This window comes from Lithobates pipiens, unplaced genomic scaffold (genome assembly GCF_037356315.1).
Source record: "Lithobates pipiens isolate NorthernLeopardFrog02 unplaced genomic scaffold, aLitPip1_a1.2 Scaffold_10, whole genome shotgun sequence".
NCBI lineage: Eukaryota > Metazoa > Chordata > Amphibia > Anura > Ranidae > Lithobates > Lithobates pipiens.
The window spans coordinates 165,397,833-165,417,856 of NW_027507686.1; the positions used below are offsets into that span (position 1 = coordinate 165,397,833).

Consider the following 20,024-nt stretch of genomic DNA (forward strand, 5'->3'; position numbering starts at 1 on the left):
AAGATGGCAGAAAGGAAGATCGTTCATGCCGATTGCCTAGGAGGTGGTGGCTATGAAGGTTGGCCTCTAGGCATGGAGACCACTGCCCAGGAGAAGTGGTCAACCTCAGAGAACCTTGACTGTCAACATTCTAGAACTTCCAATGGCACGTCTGGCTTAATGGCCTGTGCGTTTAGATTGCAGGATTGTTCACTCGGTACAATCCGACAATGCCACATCAGTGGTTTTCTTCATTTACCAAGGAGGCACTAGAAGTCACGCAGCCAGAAGGAAGTGGGTCATGTTCTGGTTTGGGCAGAGGAGCTTGTACTTTTCCTATCGGCAATCTTCATTTAGTGAAATGGAGAATTGACAGGCTCTCTGGAGCCGTCAACAATTGTTCCCGGGAGAATGGCCTATGCACCCTGACTTTTTTTCTGACCAGATAAGATTTTTGGGCGTCCAGCTTGAACAAGAAGTTGGACAGCTTTGTGTCAAGAGCTAGGGATCCACTCGCATATGGGACAGATGCATTAGTGACCTCATGGGATCAGTTTTTCACAGATTTATACGTTTCTTTCAGTTCAGCTGCTTCTATAGCTTCTACGAAAGTTCAAAGTGGAATGGAAGCTGGTAATACTACTAGCCCAGCATGGCCCAGAAGATCCTGGTATGCAGAGATTGTTAGGTTGGCAGTAGGGAACCCGGGGACTCTTCCATCTAGTCCAGTCTTGCTTTCGCAAAGGGCCGCAATTCTAACCGGCCTTACAATCACTAAATGTAATGATTTGTCTATTGAATTACACATTTTTTAAGAATTGAGGGCTTTCTGGTTCAGTGGTAACTACCCTCATTAATGGAAGAAAGCGGGCTTCTAGGACCATTTATTATAGGGGCTGGAGGGCCTATGTTTCTTGGTATGAAACCAAAAGATGGCATCCTCTGAGGTATGTCATAGGTAGAATTTTTGCCTTTCTACAGTTGGAGGTAAAAATGAATCTAGCCTTGAATACCACCAAGGGTCAGATATTGTCCTTTGTCGTTGTTTTTGAAAGGCCGCTTGCTTCACATTCTTTTATCTAGCCCTTTTATGCAAGGGACAAAACATATAAATCTGCCAGTTAGATCGCACTTGTGCCCGTAGGGTTGAGTCTAGTTTTGTCAGCTTACAAGAAAAGCACCTTGGGCCGACGAACCACATTCCTTTGATCTTCCTAATGGGGGAATTGGTGTTCTTGGTTGCGGTAGCCTCCATGAGAGTTTCAGTGTTGGCAGCTTTCTTTTGTATAGTGCCATAATTATTCTTAGGGATAGGGTGATGTTAAATCCTCACCCAGCCTTTTTCTTTATTCCTAAAATCTAGCTCTAGCTGTCATTTGAATCAAGATGTTTCTTCCCTTCCTTTTACCAGAACCTTGTCCAGAAAGTTATTACTTCTTCTCAATATAGTGAGAGCAGTAAAGGTATATCTGAATGTTTCAGATACGGGAAACTGGCATTTGTTGTGCTGCCAGAGGGCCCTAAAAAATGGGCAGGCAGCGTTCAAACCGGCTATTAAAATGGTTGCACTTTCTCGTTGTAGTGAGAGCAGTCAAGGCCTATCTGAAACGACTGCTCAGATACGGAAAACTAATGTTTGTGGCGCTACCAGGAGATCTCGGGAAAGGGCAGATAGCGCTTAAATCAACTGTTTTAATGTTGATTCGTCAAGTTATTATTCAGGCTTCCGGTTTGAAGAAAAGGTTTTCTACTTTTAGAGTGCCAGGACAGTAAGCGTTTCATGGGAGGTGCGTTACCAAGCCTTTATGACTCAGATTTACAAGGTCATCTATACATATGTTCACTAATATTCTATCAGGTGAATGTAAGACAGCAACAGGATACCGTTTTTGGCGCAGTGTACTGCAGGCAGTAGTATAGGTCCTCACGTCTGATGGCGAGCTGCGCTTGTCTCCCTCCCCTCAGTAGGCATTGCTTTAGGACATCCCAATTAGTAATTACTATGAGCCTCTGTGTCCCGTGATTTACTCCAAGAAAAGGATTTTACAGATAAGCTGTTATAAAAATCCTATTTTTTTTTTCTGTGTTTTTAAATAAATTATTGGAACCTGTGTTGTCCAAACTAATTTTCTCAATCTCTCTTGTTGCCTGCTGAACAAAATTCCAAATATTGGGTTTTGGGTCTGAAGGAGGCAAGACAACAAGAGAGATTGAGAAAATGAGTTTGGACAACACAGGTTCCAATAATTTATTTAAAAACACAGAAAAGGTAAGAAAAAAAAAAAAAAAAGGATTTTTATAACCGCTTATCTGTAAAATCCTTTTCTTGTAGTTTTCAATGGACTTCCTTTCCCCCTATGCCTGGTCACTGGTGTTGCCTTTCCCCCACCTTGCATAGGGGGAAAGGAAATCCATTGAAAACTACAAGCCGTCAGCCACAAAAGTTGGACTGTGAACAAGTACGGGCACATTTTTGAATTGTGGCAGCAGACACGGGGATACGTTTCCTGGTCTGCTGTCACAAGAGCAGCGCAGGGCCTAGTGCATTCATAACATGTTACACCCTAAATGTAGTAATGTCACTTTTGGGTGGATATAAAGTTGAAAAACGAATCGACGAGGATGGGATTCGAACCCACGCGTGCAGAGCACAATGGATTAGCAGTCCATCGCCTTAACCACTCGGCCACCTCGTCTTGTCCTTCCCAAATGTAAGGTTGCTATAAATTGTATGTAGTTACACTATAACATTCAAAGTTCCCAAAATAAAACCTATAATTCCAGGGCTTTACCTCCAACATGTGAATATCACCAATGAAGTCTTTCGTCACCATCACCAGTGCCTCTCCTTTGCCTCCAAAGAGCACTAACTAATGTCCCCCTACTGGGGCATTTTTTACGAAAAAAAAATGTATATTATATTCTGTTTGTGTGCACTAAAATTCATTAAAGTGTGTATGTGTGTGTGTGTATGTGTGTGTGTGTATATATATATATATATCTCTATATCATTTTTTTCCCTGAAAATCTGAGTTTTAAATGCCTACGCAAATATTGTGCGACATAAAAAAGTGCAACAACCACCATTTTATTTTTCAAGGTCTCTGCTTTCAAAAAATGAATATAATATTTTGATTTCCTAGCAAAAAAAAGCAGATTTTTACATGAATGAGAGGTGTTGGCCAAGTAGTTTAAAGGGGAGGGCCAGCTGAAATTTCTTTTTATTTTTTTTCATATTTTTTGGAACATTTCAATGTAATTTTGTTTTTTTTAGGGTGGCCCTCCACTTTAAGCTCCATAAAAAGCTACACAGATTTTTTTTGAGCCCGTTCACACCACGTGCCATTACCTGCATTTTCCCTTATGGGTAAACTCGGGTAACTGCAATGACGCACCAAAACGCTAGCAGTATAAGAGCAGAAAGGTTGGCTATAACCAGCTCCCAGTGTCGAGCATCGCTTGCAACATTTACACGTATCTTCCAATGAACTTAAAGCATAACTCCTTTTGTGGGAAATAAAAATTTGCAAATAAACATTTTTTATTTTTTGTATTGTGACTGCTACATTATGACGGACACATAGGACATTTTTGACACATTTTTGGGACCATTGTCATTTATACAGCAATCCGTGCTATACAAATGTACTGATTCCTGTATGAATGGCAGTGAAGGGGTTAACCAATAGGTTGCAGTGTAGGGGTTAAGTGTGTGCTAGGGGAGTGTTGCTAATTGTGGGGGGCATGTTTTGTTTTACACATCACTGATCTCTGCTCCAATCTCAGGGAGCAGAGATCAGTGACACTGTTGCTAGGCAGAACAGGGAGATGCTTGTTTACTTTCGCATTTCCCCGTTCTTCCTCCTTGTGAGATGATCGCGGGTATCTCCACAGTGATCGAGTACACTGGAACCGGCAATCGGACTCACAGAGGTCCCGACTGATGCGCACGCGATGGCACAGCGGCAAATTTAAAGGGACATACCTGTATGCCCATTTGCCTGTCTGTGCCATTCTGCTGACGTACATCGGCGTGCGCCGGTCGGGAAGTGGTTAAAATCCTTGCAATGTACATAGAGGGGAATGTTTTTATTTATTTTATTTTTTTTTTTATTTTTTTTTCTCAATATAAGTGGAGTTACCGTTTAAAAAAATCAAAGCAATGTAGCCTCAACACATTATAGATACAGTTAATAATCCCTATATATAATTAAAATTAATTATACAGGTATATTCAATACATTACAGGTATATCAAATGCATTACATTACCAAGTAAATAAAAAATTTGCCTACTTAAAGTGGTTTTAAAGATGAAAGGTTTTATTTTACCTTAATGCATTTCTTGCAATAAACTGGTTAAACGGCAGAAGGTTGTTTTTTTTTTTTTTTTTTTTTTTTTTTTTTTTACCTTAATGCTTTCTAATTTTGAAACGTGATAATCTATGGATTTGACAATTCAATATTTCCTTGACCCAAAAAGAGGAGGATCGGAGCAGCCCTGTACAAAACCATTACACAAGTAGGGATGAGCCGAACATCCTCCTGTTCGGTTTTCAGCAGAACTTGTGAACAGGCAAAAAATTTGGCAGAACACACGAACAGGAATATGGGACACGAACAGGAATAATCTAAAGTGCTCATTTTAAAGGCTTATATGCAAGTTATTGTCATAAAAAGTGTTTGGGGGACTGGGTCCTGCCCCAGGGGACATGATTCAATGCAAAAAATTATTTTAAAAACTGCCTTTTTTTTCGGGAGCAGTGATTTTATTTTTTTAATGCTTAAAGTGAAACAATGAAAATGAAATATTCCTTTTAAATATTGTGCCTGGGGGTGTCTATAGTATGCCTGTAAAGTGCCGCATTTTACCTTGTTTAGTACAGTACCACAGCAAAATTACATTTCTAATGGAAAAATTGTCACTTAAAACCGATTGCGGCTGTAATGAATTGTCAGGTCTCTGCAATATAGATAGATAATTGAAAAAAAAAAAAGAGCATGGGACCCCCATACCTCTGTCTAGTATGGATGTTAAGGGGAACCACGAATCCAAAATGTAAAAAAGAAAAAGGCGTGGGGTCCCCCTAAAATCCATAACAGGCATTTCGGGTCTGATATGGAAGATAAGGGGAACCCTGCACCAAATTTATTTAAAAAATGGTGTGGGTCCCCCCAAAATCCATACCAGACCCTTATCCAAGCATGCAATCTGGCAGTAAAGGGGGGGGTGAGAAAGTGCCCCCCCACTGAACCATATCAGGCCACATGCCCTCAACATGGGGAAGGTGCTTTGGGGTTGCCCCCCAAAGCACCTTGTTGATGGGGACAAGGGCCTCATCCCCCTCAACCCTTGCCCAATGGTTGTGGGGGTCTGCGGGCAGTGGTTCATCGGAATCTGGAAGCCCCCTTTAACAAGGGTACCCCCAGATCCCGCCCCTCCATGTGAATTGGTAAGGGGTACAAATGTATCCCTACCATTTCACCAAAAAAATGTCAAATGGGAGGCTCCTGCCCTCTGACGTGTCTTTGCTGTGACAGCTCTTATATATCTGAGGGCTGGGCCACCCAGTGATGTAACCAGGTGACCCAACCCTCTAACGCACGGGGGCTTCCCAGTGGTGTCAGAGGGGGCGGAGCCACCCAGTGACATAAATGGATGACTGTCACAACGAAGACGTGTCAGACGGCAGGAGCCTCCCATTTGACACTGCTTTTGGGGTTGCGGGTTTTTTTTTTTTTTTGGCCCGTCAGGTGGCGTGAACTTACTTCTTGGGACATTTTTATTTTTTATGCAGGAGAGGACCGCACCAGTGATAGACTCTGGAAGAGGAGGTAAGGGGCCACGCTGCACAAAAGGCATTGCATCGAGCGGGTGAGTATACACCCCTTTTTTTTTTTCTGTATTTATTCATTAAAAAAATTGTGGGTTTACAGCCACTTTAATGCAAATTTTGATCTCACAGTATGCATACCTAATCATTTGTTCTACACTAGGAAACATGTATTTTCAAGTCCATAATCACGTTTTATTAGGTGTGGAGATAAATAGTTTAAAAAAATCCAAATAAAGTGGAGATGCCGGGGATTGAACCCGGGGCCTCACACATGCGAAGCGTGCGCTCTACCACTGAGCTACATCCCCTGATTGAAAGATCATGCCATTAAGTAGTAAAATTCTGACGTATGTATACTAAAAGAAGTAACTATTATATGCTATATGTATAAAATGGCAAAGTTAAAAAAAAAAAAAAAAAAAAAAAAAAATGACAATACATTTAATATTAAGAATGATGTAAATACTGAAGATAAACACTGGGTGGCAGCATTGGCTAAAGAGAAAATAAAGGTGACCCTACACACATTTGCAGAGATGGTTTTTCTTTTCACATCGCATTCACATTTGCTTTTTGTAAGTGTGCGCAGTATTGCTCCTCATTTTTCGGGCCATAAGCATAGGTATCCCATTGCTTTCAATGAGTTGTCCCCTGCGCCGCAAACACATCAAAGAAGCCTTAAAGAATGATTCCAATCTCTTGTCTATATTGTCTTTAAATACTGAAACCTTCACAGACTTAAAGTGAAGCTCCAACCCCCCACCAAAAAATGAAATGTCTGACTACAAATACTGTAGTTGCAGACTTTTAATATTGGGTTATGTCGGTACTCCAACCAATTTTTCAGTTGGCTCTTGGGTGTTGCCATTCATTGTAAGGTAAACCAGCAGTGAAGCCTTACGGCTTCACAACTGGTTCCCTACTGAAGTGCTTTGTGAAGGGCCCGACCTTCTGGGGTACCTCTGTGGTGAGGTCTCCCGGAAGTGGGGATGGGTATCTGCTCCCCCCCCCCAAACAAAAGGTGCCAAATATGGCAGTGGAGGTAGCAAACAAGCAAAGCCCAGCTTTAATAAAGCAGGTAAAAGCAGGGTCCACAGATGGCACCAACCATTTTTGCTTCTTTCATAGGATATTGCTGAGAAAAATGCTTAAGTTTGTTTTGCACTTCTGTGACCCGTTTTCAGCAGAGAGCAGGCTGAAGTCCGCTCTCTGCTGATGTCACGGCACCGCGTCATCACGACAAAGTCTGGATCCACCAGGTGCCTGGACTGACACCCGGCTCAGCCTCTCATCAAACCAATGAGAGACTGAGCAGGCTTCCCCCTCCACAGCTCAGAGCTCACAATGAGCGAGGATGGAACAGAGCAGAGAACTGTGACTGACAGTCTATAGCTCTCTGCTTATGGAGCTCTGAAAACCTAGTGATCAGCAGTGTTGTCGCTCAGTTCTTAGTGCAGAGGCACCGGGGGACAGATGCAGCATCCACCTAGGTAAGTATTAATCTGCAAAAAATAAAATCCTTTATTTCTCTTTTAAGGGGTGCATACATTTTCTCGGAGAGGCTAGGCCCCATATAAAACTACTTCAGCTGTCCTTTTTTGATACTGGCGACTTTTTAGGGTGGATAGAATCTCCAGGCTAAGACAGGAATGCACCTTGTCAACAAGAAAGATGTTTTTGCATGGAAGAAATAATGGCTGAACTAGCCTGTTACCCTCTTCTTCTTTTAAATCATATTCCTCCACCTTGTCTTCCTGCAGCAGGTCAGTGACAATGCCAGAGACCAAGAGGGAAAATTGAGTTGGAGCATTTGGCCACTTTGTCCTGATGAATTCAAGTGGAAGAATGGGTTTGATAATGGAAAATATCCATTATGAAATGAAAAGTATCAAATACCGTAAGTTTCCTTTTCTGACGCCAATACATGGCAGCATACATATGATATAGCTCAGTCCCTATATCCCACAGGACCTGTTTAGCTCTATAAAAAGTCTGACTGAGAGCTACCTCCCCCATTCTATGTATAAAGCACAAAGATCAGAGGTCTATTGGCATCAGGAAAGGTAAATTACAGTATTTGATAAAATTTTCCATTTTCCTGATGCTAAACATGCCAGCATACATATAATACATAGTGAGATTTTGACAGAGAAGGTTTAATGCTACAAAATTAGTCTTTATTTGACAATAGACATAAAAGCTTGGATGGTTTTCCTCCCAAACTCTACTGTAGTATGAGCTGCTGGATCCACCCTGTAGTGTTTTTAAGAACGTATGATGTGATGACCAGCTAGCCTCTTTGCAGACTGTCACCTAGAAGACAACATCACCCTGGTTGAGTGAGCTCTAACCACCTCTAGAGGATCCTTCCGGTGAAAATTTTTTTACTATCCAAGCCGAGATGGTTTCTGGCCAAAGCCTCTTTCCCTTTAAATGTTCATGATGATGAAAAAGTCTGTCAGAACGTCTGAATGTAGAAGTAACCTGGAGATTTGGAGGTTTTGAGGACTTTTGGAATGTCAAACTCGTGCAGATCAGCATCTGATTCCACTGGGAAGGCTGGAAGCACCCATTCACTGGAGAGATGAAATATCGATGCCACTTTTGGGACAAAATGATCCAATGGTCTCGGCACAACCCTGTCTGGGAAGAATATGGAATAGGGTTCTGCTGCCCCCAATTCTTGGAGTTCCGACACCCTTCCCCCTGAAGTTACGGCTAATAGGAAAGCCGTTTTTAAGGTGATCTCCGATTATGAACAGTCTTCTGTCAGAGTACAAGGAGGGTTTGCTAGAAAATTGAGGACTACTGCCAGGTACCATTGAGGGAACCTATTTCTCTTGGGAGGGTGTAGTCTAAGTACCACTCTCATGAATTGCTGCCCATTTCTTTTAGGTAAAAGCCAAGATGGCTGAAACTTGCACCTTAAGCGAACTGAGCCCCAAATCCAATCTGGATTGCAGGAAAGCCAGGATTTGTACATTTGGGCCAATAGGGTCAAACTGATGCCCAGCTGCAAAGCTCATGAGCCTATTCCATATTCTGGAGTAGATGGCATTGGCTGACCCCTTTCTGGAACTCTGTAAAGTTCTCATACCTTCTGGAGAACATCCTAACTCTTGTAACCCCTGCCTTACAATCTCCAGGCCGCTAAGGCCAGTCGTGATGGTTGCGAATGTAGGGTATCTTCTACAGACAGGAGATGAGGAGTCTCCGGCAGAGAGATCAGTGTGCACACGCTGAGATACATAGCCAGAGAGACCCATGGTCTGTGAGACCAGTAAGGAAATGGTGTGATGACTGTCAAATTCTGTCAACAATCTCCTCAGGAATTTCAGGATTAAAGAAATTGGAGGAAAGGCATAGGCCAGTTTCATCTGTCCCCTCCGCTAATGGATGAGGGTAGCCTGAGAGGAACCAGCTCACCTTGCAGATGGTTGAGGCAAAAATATCAATCTTGTGGACACTCCCACTCGTGGATGATCTGTTTGAACACTTCGGGGTGAAGGGACCATTCGTTGGGGTCCATGTATTGTCTGGATCGGCAATCTGCTTCCATGTTCTGACAGCCTGGAAGATGCATGGCCCTCAAATCTGGGAGATATTGTTGTGCCAATGTCATGATTGGTTCCCCCTCTCTCAAGAGGGATTGGTTGTGCATCCCGCCTTGTCGCTGTATGTAGGACACTGCTATCGTGTTGTCGAGAAGGACTGGGCAACCCTCTATGTGAGGCAGAAATGTGGCCAACACCATGAATGCTGCTCCAAGTTCCAGAATATTGGAAACTAGGCCCTGAGTGGGAAATTCCCCTCTGCTCCGGATCTTGAGTTGTTCACAGGTAGCGCCCCACCCTGCTGCACTGGCATCTGTGGTAACAATAAACCATGGCTGTGGCCCTAATGGACTATGCCGTTTAGTGTTTGTTTCGTCTACCACCAGAGACTCTGGTGCCTCCAGCTGGTGATCCTGATTGGCTGGGCTAAACAAACTCTTCCACTGCATCAGGAACCCTTTTTCGAGAAAACAGTTTCCAGTGAACCCAGGTAATCGGAAAAGCAATTGTCCCAGGAGGACACATGCACTGGGATGCTGACATCACTGGTGCAACCAATGCCTGTTGGAATTTCTCCCTGATTTTGGGGAGTTTCTGAGGTGACAAAGAAACCATGGCTGACTGAGTATTGAATTGGGCCCCTAGGTAGACCATATTCTGCTAGGCTCCAGTTGGTTCTGGTAATGCCTGTCCCTCAATGCGAATCTGAGGAACTGCTGGTATGACTGAAGGATTGGGACATGCTTATAGGAAAATTGCAAGTCCACTGAAATCCTGCAGTCTCCTGGTTCCATAACCTGGATTATGGTATGGAGAGACTCCATCTTGAGTCTATCTGGATAAAATGATTCAGCCTCTTGAGGTAGTTCTGGAGACTGAACAGCCAATAATGGCCTTGCGCCACTGTGGATTCAATCCGCCATTTTTTGGCAGTGGTCTTGCTGTAACTGGGTCACTTTAAGCCACCTGGCTCCAACTGCTTCCTGGGTAGACCTGGGAGTAAAAGGGCTTCTGGGTATCTTGGGGAGCTGAAGGGGTCTTGGCTCTCTGCGATCATATGAAGGTTGACTGCGTACCCCTCCAACGCCTTCTGAAGTCCTTGGATGGGCGAAAACCTCAAAAATCCCAGTACTTGTTTGGCGCTCCTCTGGATGGTTGACCCCTCTGGCATCTGGATTTTCAATCTTGGGGCAGAAGACTTGATTTTCCTCCTGTAATCCTGAAGATGGCAGTCTCCAGTTTTTGGCTAAACAGCGCCTTCCCATCAAAGGGCAGTTTACAGCAATTCTGCTTTGAGGATGGGTCAGCCGTCCAGAGTTTTAGCCACAGCGCTCTTTTTGGCTGTCACTGAGCATGGCTCTGGAGGACCATCAAATGATGTCTATAGCTGCCTCACCTGTGAAGTCCGTCGAGAGTTTTATCTCATCAAGAGCCTTGATTTTTTATTTATTTATATATTATATATAATTTTTTTTATTTTTATTTTTTGCAGCTGGTTTTTGATCGCATACTGCAAGTTCTACACCCACACACTCGTAGCACTTGTTAGAGCAACGGCGGGTTTACAAGCACCACCACTTTAAGTCCATGTCAATGCGTCTTTCTCTAGTCGTCTGTCCAGGACAGCACTAGAGAGATAGGCTCCACCTCCAGAGGCAGGAAACACAAACCAGATCTTTAAAGGGCGGTCTCCGTCCCTTCCCCTTCAGCCTTTGTGTTTCCTCCACCGGAGGAGGAGGCTGGATCAGGAGCTCTCCTTCCCCTGACGGTGGGATAGCCCATAAGAGACGGGGAAGGAGTTCTGGGTACCTGTTGGTAACAGACATCTGAAGTCCTCCGGTCGGGTTGACAGCAGCTACGAACCGGCATTCTCCTTCTGAAGCCCGGGGAGGGCTGTCGTTTCCCCACCTGACAATAGGTTCAAAATTGGGCGCGAAGTCAGGTGGGGGGCGGGCACAGGCATCGAGTTCCGGCCTGTGGAATGCAGGAGGAGGATAGAGGACTTCCAGCAATCCACTACCTGTTCCGGGTCGCGCGGCGAGCGTGGACGTTCGGGACCTTGGCGGCTATTTTAAAAAGCCGCGGCCACAAAGCGTTCGTGCTGCATCGCTTACGAAGGGAAAAGCCTTCAGGCGGTTAGGCGAGATTCTGATCGAATATGGATGCAGTGGAGAGTGGCAGTGGAGCCGAACCAGCTCAGGTAGGCAAACACAGAGGTGTCTTGTACCTACAGGGCTGGGAGAGAGGGGGGGGGGAGTAATGGACTAATCAATGCAAAGGCATTCTGAAATGGTCCAGGTGTGTTTTTCCTCCTTCCCTCTCTCAAACAGGATCCGGACTAAAGAGTCTTGCGAATCCTGTTAGCGGTTGGTGGGGTGCACATAGGTGTTTGGTGAAGGCGTCCTATTTTGCTAAGGTTTCGCTGACGTTAGCTTGTCTGTTTTTCCTTCCTTCTCTCCTTCTCTTGCCTTAGGCTCTGCCCAAAGAACCAGAGAGGTCAGGGGGGAAGAAGAGATGTCCTTCATGTATGAGTAAATTAAAAGAAGGATGGTCTAAGCCCCTTTGCAAACCATGCATAGACAAATTGGTCTATAAGGAAGCTACGGGAGCTTGTAAGGATTTGATCTCTGGAGTACAGAAAGAAATGGAGTCCATCAAAGCAATGTTAGCGAACCTTGAAACCCCAAAACCAGCCGCAGTTCCCTCTGCTTCCACCCCAGTGGAAGGTGACGAATCAGAGGAGGAGGAACTTGATTCTCTGGATGGCCTAAGTGAGGCGGCATCATCCAGAGATGTTCCTGTTCAGGGGTCGGGCTCTCCCAGATACAGGCTCTCACTCGAGGAGGTTGATGCTTTACTGGGGGTGATTTATGAGACGCTCAAAATTAGAGAGGAGCCAGTCTCCCTGTCCTTGCATGACCGGATGTATAAGACCCTAAAGACAGATTCAGTTAGGGTCTTTCCGGTTCATAGCACACTGATAGATTCAATCAAAAAAGAGTGGGAGGAACCAGAGAAAAATCTATTTTTCCCTAAAAGTATGAAGCGGAGATTCCCCTTCAGCGAGGACCCCTCTTGTGTTTGGAATAAAGTGCCCAAGGTAGACGCAGCTTTTTCCCAGTGTGCAAAGTCAACAGACCTCACCTTTGAGGACATGGGTGTTCTTAAGGAACCCATGGATAAAAGGATGGAGGTACTGTTGAAGAGGTCATGGGAAGTAACCATGAATAACTTAAAACCTGCAATGGCCACGACAATAGTGGCTCGCAACTTGGAGGTCTGGCTGGAACAATTACAAGGCCATTTGGAAGGGGGTACCTCCAGAAAGGAAATTCTGGATTCCCTTCCTATGCTACATAAAGCAGAAGGTTATATAGCAGATGCCTCTGCGGAGTCTGTTAAATTGTCAGCCAGGACCGCTGCCCTCGTAAATTCATCTCGCAGGGCACTTTGGCTGAAGTCTTGGTCAGGAGACTGGGCCTCAAAAGTGAGGTTATGTGGCATCCCCTTTGAGGGAGACTTTTTGTTCGGGCAGGATCTTGAGAAAGTCCTGGACCGTACTGCGGACAAGAGGAAGGCCTTTCCTGTCAAATCTAAAAAGACTACAGGTAAACGCTTTTTTCGTCCTCAAAGGCAGGGACAGTCACAAGGACAGACCTCTAAGGAGTCAACCCCTAAGAAACAGTGGATGGGAGGAAAACAGAAAGGCAATCTCTTTTCCCTTTTCTAAAAAAACCACAAAATCCCAGTGACATGGTTCCTGTGGGGGGGAGACTGGGGCAGTTCCTCCCACAGTGGGAAAACGCTACCCCAAATTCTTTTATTCTGAGGATCATCAGGGAGGGTTACAAAATACAGTTCAAGCACATCCCACCTGCAAGGATGTGTCTGACGAAGCCTCCCAAAGATTCCCAGAAAACGACAGCTTTGCTGTCGCAAATTGGCGATTTAATAGATCAGAGGGTTCTAGTGCCAGTCCCGCCACAGGAAATAAATCACGGTTTCTATTCGCACATGTTTGTAGTGAGGAAACCGTCAGGCAAATTCCGGTTGCTTTTGAATCTGAAGTTACTGAACAAGTGGGTAACTTACAAGAAATTCCGGATGGAAACAATTTTTACAGTGAGATCAGTACTCCCTCCAAATTGTTTCATGGCCTCTCTCGATCTAAGGGACGCGTATCTACACATCCCGATTCGAGAAGACTCTCAAAAGTATTTGAGGATAGCGATTCTTTGGGGAAGTCAGATTCGATACCTCCAATTCAGGGCTCTGCCATTCGGTCTGTCTTCTTCCCCCAGGATATTCACCAAGGTCCTGGCAGAAGCATTGGCTCCCCTAAGGCTGAAAGGGATCGCTGTCATACCGTACTTGGACGACCTTTTATTCTTCGCCCCCTCAAAGCTCCAACTGCAGGGAGATCTGAGGGTAGCTATCTCTTGCCTAAAAAGGCTGGGGTGGTTGGTAAACGAAGAAAAGTCGCACCTGATACCAACACAGGCCATACAGTATCTAGGTTTTCTGGTGGATTCAGTGTCACAGAAAGTCTTCCTCACAGGGGAAAAGGTGGAAAAGGTGAAAGAGATGGTAACCTTCTTGCAGTCCAATCGGACAATTTCCATCCGGTCAGCTATGGCAGGGTTGGGCCTATTAGTGGCAACAATCCCTGCAGTTCCTTGGGCAAGAGCTCATTTCAGGTGTCTCCAGGCCAATATTCTGAGCAGCTGGGACGGGACACAAGAGTCCCTGGACGGGACTATCCATCTATCCTCAAAGACCAAAAGGTCTCTTTGGTGGTGGAAGAGAGAGGAGAACCTAGTACGGGGTCTATGGTGGTCTCCTCCAGTGTCTGTTCGCATCACCACGGATGCCAGTGCTTGGGGCTGGGGGGCCCACTTGGGGTCGAAAGTAGCCCAAGGATGCTGGGGGAAGACACAGTCCCAGAGGTCGGCCAATTGGAGGGAGTTGCAGGCAATCTGGGAAGCCTTAAGGGCGTTTGCCAGGGATCTGAAGGACCACCATGTACAGGTCCTCTCGGACAGTATAGTAGCGGTTTCCTACCTAAACAAGCAGGGAGGAACAAGATGCCCGTCCTTGATCAAGCTAACAAGTACGATCATGCATTGGGCAGAAGAAAACCTAAAATCGGTTTCAGCGGTCCATCTAAAGGGGGTGGACAACCACCTGGCAGACTTTCTGAGTCGACACCGGGTGTACGAATCAGAATGGTCACTAAACAGGGAGATTTTCCAGCTGTTAGTGCGCAAATGGGGTCTTCCGGAAGTGGACTTGTTCGCCAGGAAAGCGAACACCCAGGTCCCAGTATACTTCTCCCTAGAGAGGGAGGCAGGGGCAAAAGGGATAGACGCTTTGCCACAAAGCTGGGCATTTCACATTTGCTACGCCTTCCCCCCCATTCAAGCTAATTCCTCTAGTCCTGAGGAAATTTTTGCAGGAACGGACCACATTGATACTAGTGGTTCCGTATTGGCCGAAGAGACCATGGTTCTCGATGCTGCTGGGCTTGACAGACGAGCCTCCCCTCATACTGCCCGAGAGAGAGGATCTGCTGTCCCAGGGTCCAGTTCTGTTGCCAGAACTGCAGACCCTAAAGTTATCGGCCTGGCGTCTGAAGAGAGTCTCTTGAAGTCTAAGGGACTCTCGGATAGGGTAATTAAAACACTTCTTTCTAGTAGAAAGAAGGTAACCCAAGCAATTTATGTCAAGTACTGGAAGGTTTTTTGTTCATGGTTGGACACTAAAAAGATGTCTATAAGTATCCCGACAGTCTTGGAGTTTTTACAAGACGGTGTGGATAAGGCACTGGCCATTAGTACCTTAAAGGTACAAATTGCGGCCCTGTCTGTTTTTTTGGATCAACCTCTGGCGGTAGACCCGCTAGTTAGCAGATTCTTTAAGGGGTTGACCAGGATTAAACCTGTTCCTTTCAAAATTTTACCCAAATGGGACCTGTCAATTGTGTTACAGGGATGGGTAAAAAAGTCTCTGGAAGAAGAACCTTCCTTGAAATGGATCACGCTTAAAACTGTGTTCCTAGTGGCTATTTCCACAGCCAGACGCATTAGCGAGCTTCAGGCACTTTCGTTGAAAGAGCCGTTTTTACAAATTTTTGAAGATAGGCTGGTGTTGCGCATGGACCCTGGGTTTTTACCCAAAGTAGTGACAAAGTTCCATAGAACACAGGAAATTGTTTTACCTTCGTTCTGTGGGTCTCCCTCTAATCCTAAGGAGGTAGAGTTTAACCAACTGGATGTGAGAGCCTGTGTCTTACAATATCTGGAGATGTCAAAAAACATTAGAAAATCAGATGCATTATTTGTTTTACATGCGGGTAAAAAATTGGGGTCACAAGCTTCAAAAAATACAATTGCAAGGTGGATCAAACAAGCTATTGTAGAAGCCTACAAAGGAATGAAAATGGAATGTCCTTTTTCCCCCATGGCTCACTCCACACGGGCACTATCGACCTCATGGGCAGAGCGAGCTGGAGCAACACCAGAACAAATTTGTCGAGCAGCAACTTGGTCAAGCTACTCGACGTTTATGAAGCATTACAGATTGGACCTTATCTCAGCGCAAGACCAGGCGTTTGGGAGAAAGGTCCTTCAAGCGGTAGTCCCCCCCCTAATCTGGTAAGTTCTCGTTGATCCTCTCTAGTGCTGTCCTGGACAGACGACTAGAGAAAACGAGAGTTAGACTTACCGGTAACTCTGTTTCTAGGAGTCGTCCAGGACAGCATGGATTCCCTCCCTATATGCTGTTATAATGCTGGACAAGTGTTTTTGTCGTTACAGAAGCCGTTTCCGGGGAAGTTCTCGTTTACAAGACTGAAGGGGAAGGGACGGAGACCGCCCTTTAAAGATCTGGTTTGTGTTTCCTGCCTCTGGAGGTGGAGCCTATCTCTCTAGTGCTGTCCTGGACGACTCCTAGAAACAGAGTTACCGGTAAGTCTAACTCTCGTTTTCAAGGATATCGTGAAAGGAGGAAGTCTTACACCGGAAGTGTGACATTCTTTGCCAGTCTGGTGACTGCCACATCCACCGTTGGTGGGTTAGATAAAGGAGTCACATCCCACCTCCGTTAGTGGATACCACACTTCTGCAAGCTATTGGTTGAGGAGGATTTTTTCTCCCCCTTTTTCCAATTCATCCTGAAACAGGCCTCTTAATCCTGTCATAAGAGGAAAGGTACTACCTGTTTCTTTAGGTTCTTCCTATGGAACCCAAAGGCTTGTTCACGCTTGCAGCAGGATCTGCTATTGCACTGAAAAGCGATCTGTGCTTAGGTCACTTTTCAGAGGCATTTGATATTATCACATAGAGGGTTCCTGCTATGCGATTTTTAAAAAGCGATTTGTACGCAATCTTACAACTCGCATGGGGGCGGCCCATTCACTTGGTTGCCCTTCGTGTGCAAAAAGAAGCCCCTGCTCCCATTTAGGGGTGACCACAATTCGCAAACTTTATTTTAAAGGCGCGTTCTCCCACATGACAATCACAGGAGAATCGCATCGCATTTGGGGTGCCCTGAAAAGATAAAGGCACCTAATGTAGGTGGGGTGCATCTATTGCCACACAATTTCAAATCAGAGATTGTATGGTGTGTGATAATAGGTTTTCTCCTTCTTTGGAGGAGGTTCCAGATCCTCCCACTCCAGTGCAGCTTTTACTGCCTTAATGAATGGTGGTATTGGCGCAAAATCAAAGCCTGAACCTTCAGGATCCTCTGCCAAGGAGGAGGCGATATCTTCTCCCTCTGCCTGGAAGATTGGCTGTAATACTGGGTCTGGGGAATCAGCCTGCCTAATCTGCTGCGCTGGAGTCACCCATGAAGTGCCCCCTCGAGTTGGAGAGGGTTGAATGGCTTGGTTTAGACCTGGTGCAGGGCACACACTGTCCGCTTCTTCTGTCCCTGGTTGCCCGTGACGGCCGGAAAATTCTGCCAGGGAGTTGGGGACTAATTTCTAGATCAAGGTTGACACCTGCTGACTCTTATACTCCTGGTCTCTGACAAGCTGCCTGAAGCAGTTGCTGGAAAGTAGCTTTCTAGGCATAGGGTCATCTCCAGATGACCAACCTTTGCCTTTTCGGGTGCTAAGCCCTCTGAGAAGCTGTGTGCATTCTCTTAAGTGTACATTTGCGCCCTTTTTACTGGGGTCTGCCAGGACTGGAGGAGTCACTTTCTGCCCTGGAAAAATCCTGAAGATCCAGAGGGCCTCTGGACCTCCTAGAGTGAGCAGCCGGGACTGCAATAGCCAGGAAGGCACACTTGTCAGGGCAGAATGCACTGTTTTTCCTGCATCTTTTTACTTACCCAAAGTTGGCCCATATCTGGTATTGCGGTGGTTTTGGTTATGTGGTGTTAGGCTCACGCTGGTGGAAGAACCGAAAGGAGCAAGTGGACTGCATAGCAACAGACAGAAATAACGTAATTCTACTTGTGCATGGACAGCTTAATGCCGCGTACACATGACTGGACTTTCCGTCAGACAGAACAAATCCGCCAGACAATTTGATCGTGTGTGGGCTTCATCTGACCTTTGCTGTCTAAAAAATCAAACGGACTTTATATTTAAAACATGTTTCAAATCTTTCAGACGTACTCGAGTCCAGTTGAAAAATCCGTTTGTATGCTAGTTCGACAGATGAACATCGACGCTAGGGCAGCTATTGGCTACTGGCTATGAACTTCCTTATTCAAGTCCGGTCGTACGTCATCGCATTCAAATCCGTCGGCCTTTGGTGTGCTTGTGTGTGGCCATGTCCGTTCGTTCGGAAAGTCCATCGGAACTCTGCCGAAAGTCCGTCAGGAAGACCGTCTGACCTAGTCCATCAAAGTTCGGGCATGTGTACGTGGCATTAGAGAAATTTGTTCCAGTGTGGTCACGGGAGGATTTTTAATAACTTTGATGTTCCCAAAAGAGAACTGAGCTGAGGAGCAGGGAGGAATTTGTCCATTGTCCTATGTTGCAATTGGCTACATAGAAGAAGCCCTTTTGAAATCAATGCCAGATCCATTGTTTCGGAAGGGTGTAGAGGTGTACTTGATATGGGAGATCGTCACACCTGTTGGTTATTTTTAAAAATGTCTATTGAAATTCACAGTTCAAGCAGCATGTCTGTCTGGTTCTGTCATTTTACAGAATGTTACACAGGGGTCAAGTCCTGGGGAAAAAAGTGTGGGAACTCCCACCCAAGATCCACTCCTCTACCAAAAGAAATAAAAAATAAAAAAAAGATACGCTTGTATGCATATATATTTCACAGAAAATACAGTGCAACATTTATTGTAATATGCCAGTTTAGAAAAACAAAATAAGTTAACTTGTCAAACTAACAGAATAATCGCCACAATGGGTGATGATCTTTCCCTCGTTTGATTCCTCCCACTGACACCAATGATGGGGGACTATTCCTTCCACCAGAGAGCAGGTATTCCCATCAGAGAGCCCCCCCCCCCCCAATCGGTGTCCTCAGCGTTCCCCATCAGAGTTGTGACCGAGCCATCACAAAGTAGAAAAACGTCTACCTGGATAAGTCCTTGCCGAAGGAGCATGTTGCAGGGGGGCAAAAGCTAGGCTGAGGAACTTGCTGATGAGGGCCGGGAGCACGGGTGATGTCATTGGTTGTTAGGACAATGGTGGTTCTAGCAGCCAATGACAGTATTGCAGTGGGGATCTAGCGCTGCAGATTGGCAGGCACAGTCCTGTATAGTATAGCCCCGGATGCTGGAGGAGGAGGGCTGAGGGAGGGGAGGACACCGTCCTTCACTATGTGGCAATGGTGGGCATCGCCGCTTAGTGAAGGATCTGCTAGAGGGCTGGGATGGACTGGGAAAAAATGTGGCCCTGGACTTCATCCAGACCGTCCCAGGGTACAGAGTCTAGGACATCAGGGCACGGGGCGTATCAGGTTATGGGGCCCATCAAGGCATAGCACATCGGGGCACATGGTACATCAGGCCCCATAGCACATGGGGCACATGGCACATCAGAGCATAGGACATCGGGTCACAGCACACATCAGGTCACGGGCCTATGAGGGCATAGGACATCAGGGCATGGGGCACAGGCCACATGGCACATCAGGGCATGGGGCACATCGGAGTATTCAGGGCACATAGCACATCAGGGAAACATTATAGGGCACATCAGGGGATCGTACTAGGCAGCATGCAGAGTAGCGCAGGGAGCGTTTGCAATAAGTTCTCCCTCATGTCACGCAGCGCTGCTCGCTCCCCGGCGGCCCCTCCTCTCTTCTATACCAGATGATGTCACAAGCCAATGGAGATAGAAGAGAGGAGGGGCCGCTGGGGAGCGAGCAGCACTGTGTGACATGAGAGAGAACTTACTACAGACAGATGCTTCCTGCTCTACTCTGCATGCATCTCGATCTACCCGTCAGGCGCCAGCTGTTGACGGGTAGACCCCCGGGGACCGCAGCTGTGACTGAAACCGGCCCACCGAGAATCTCCCGGTAGTCCCGATGGCCAGTCCATCCCTGATCAGCTCAGGCGGCTCTAGTCCTGCAAAGGGAACAGCGTTCCTTCTGTGAAAAAAGTGCAGGGATGCCGTTCCCACGTGGTCCCGCAGGACTTGAGCCCTGCTCCTTTTGCTTTTGACTCCCCGGTTCCAG

At 45.9% G+C, this 20,024-nt stretch overlaps 2 non-coding genes across 2 annotated transcripts; both read right to left on the reverse strand.

Annotated features, from left to right (window-relative positions):
* Window positions 1–2,593: 2,593 nt before the first annotated feature.
* On the reverse strand, window positions 2,594–2,675 carry TRNAS-GCU (transfer RNA serine (anticodon GCU)). The gene has a single exon. It is a non-coding gene; the product is annotated as a tRNA-Ser (tRNA).
* Window positions 2,676–6,051: 3,376 nt separating this feature from the next.
* TRNAA-CGC (transfer RNA alanine (anticodon CGC)) lies at window positions 6,052–6,123 on the reverse strand. Its single transcript has one exon. It is a non-coding gene; the product is annotated as a tRNA-Ala (tRNA).
* Window positions 6,124–20,024: the final 13,901 nt, after the last annotated feature.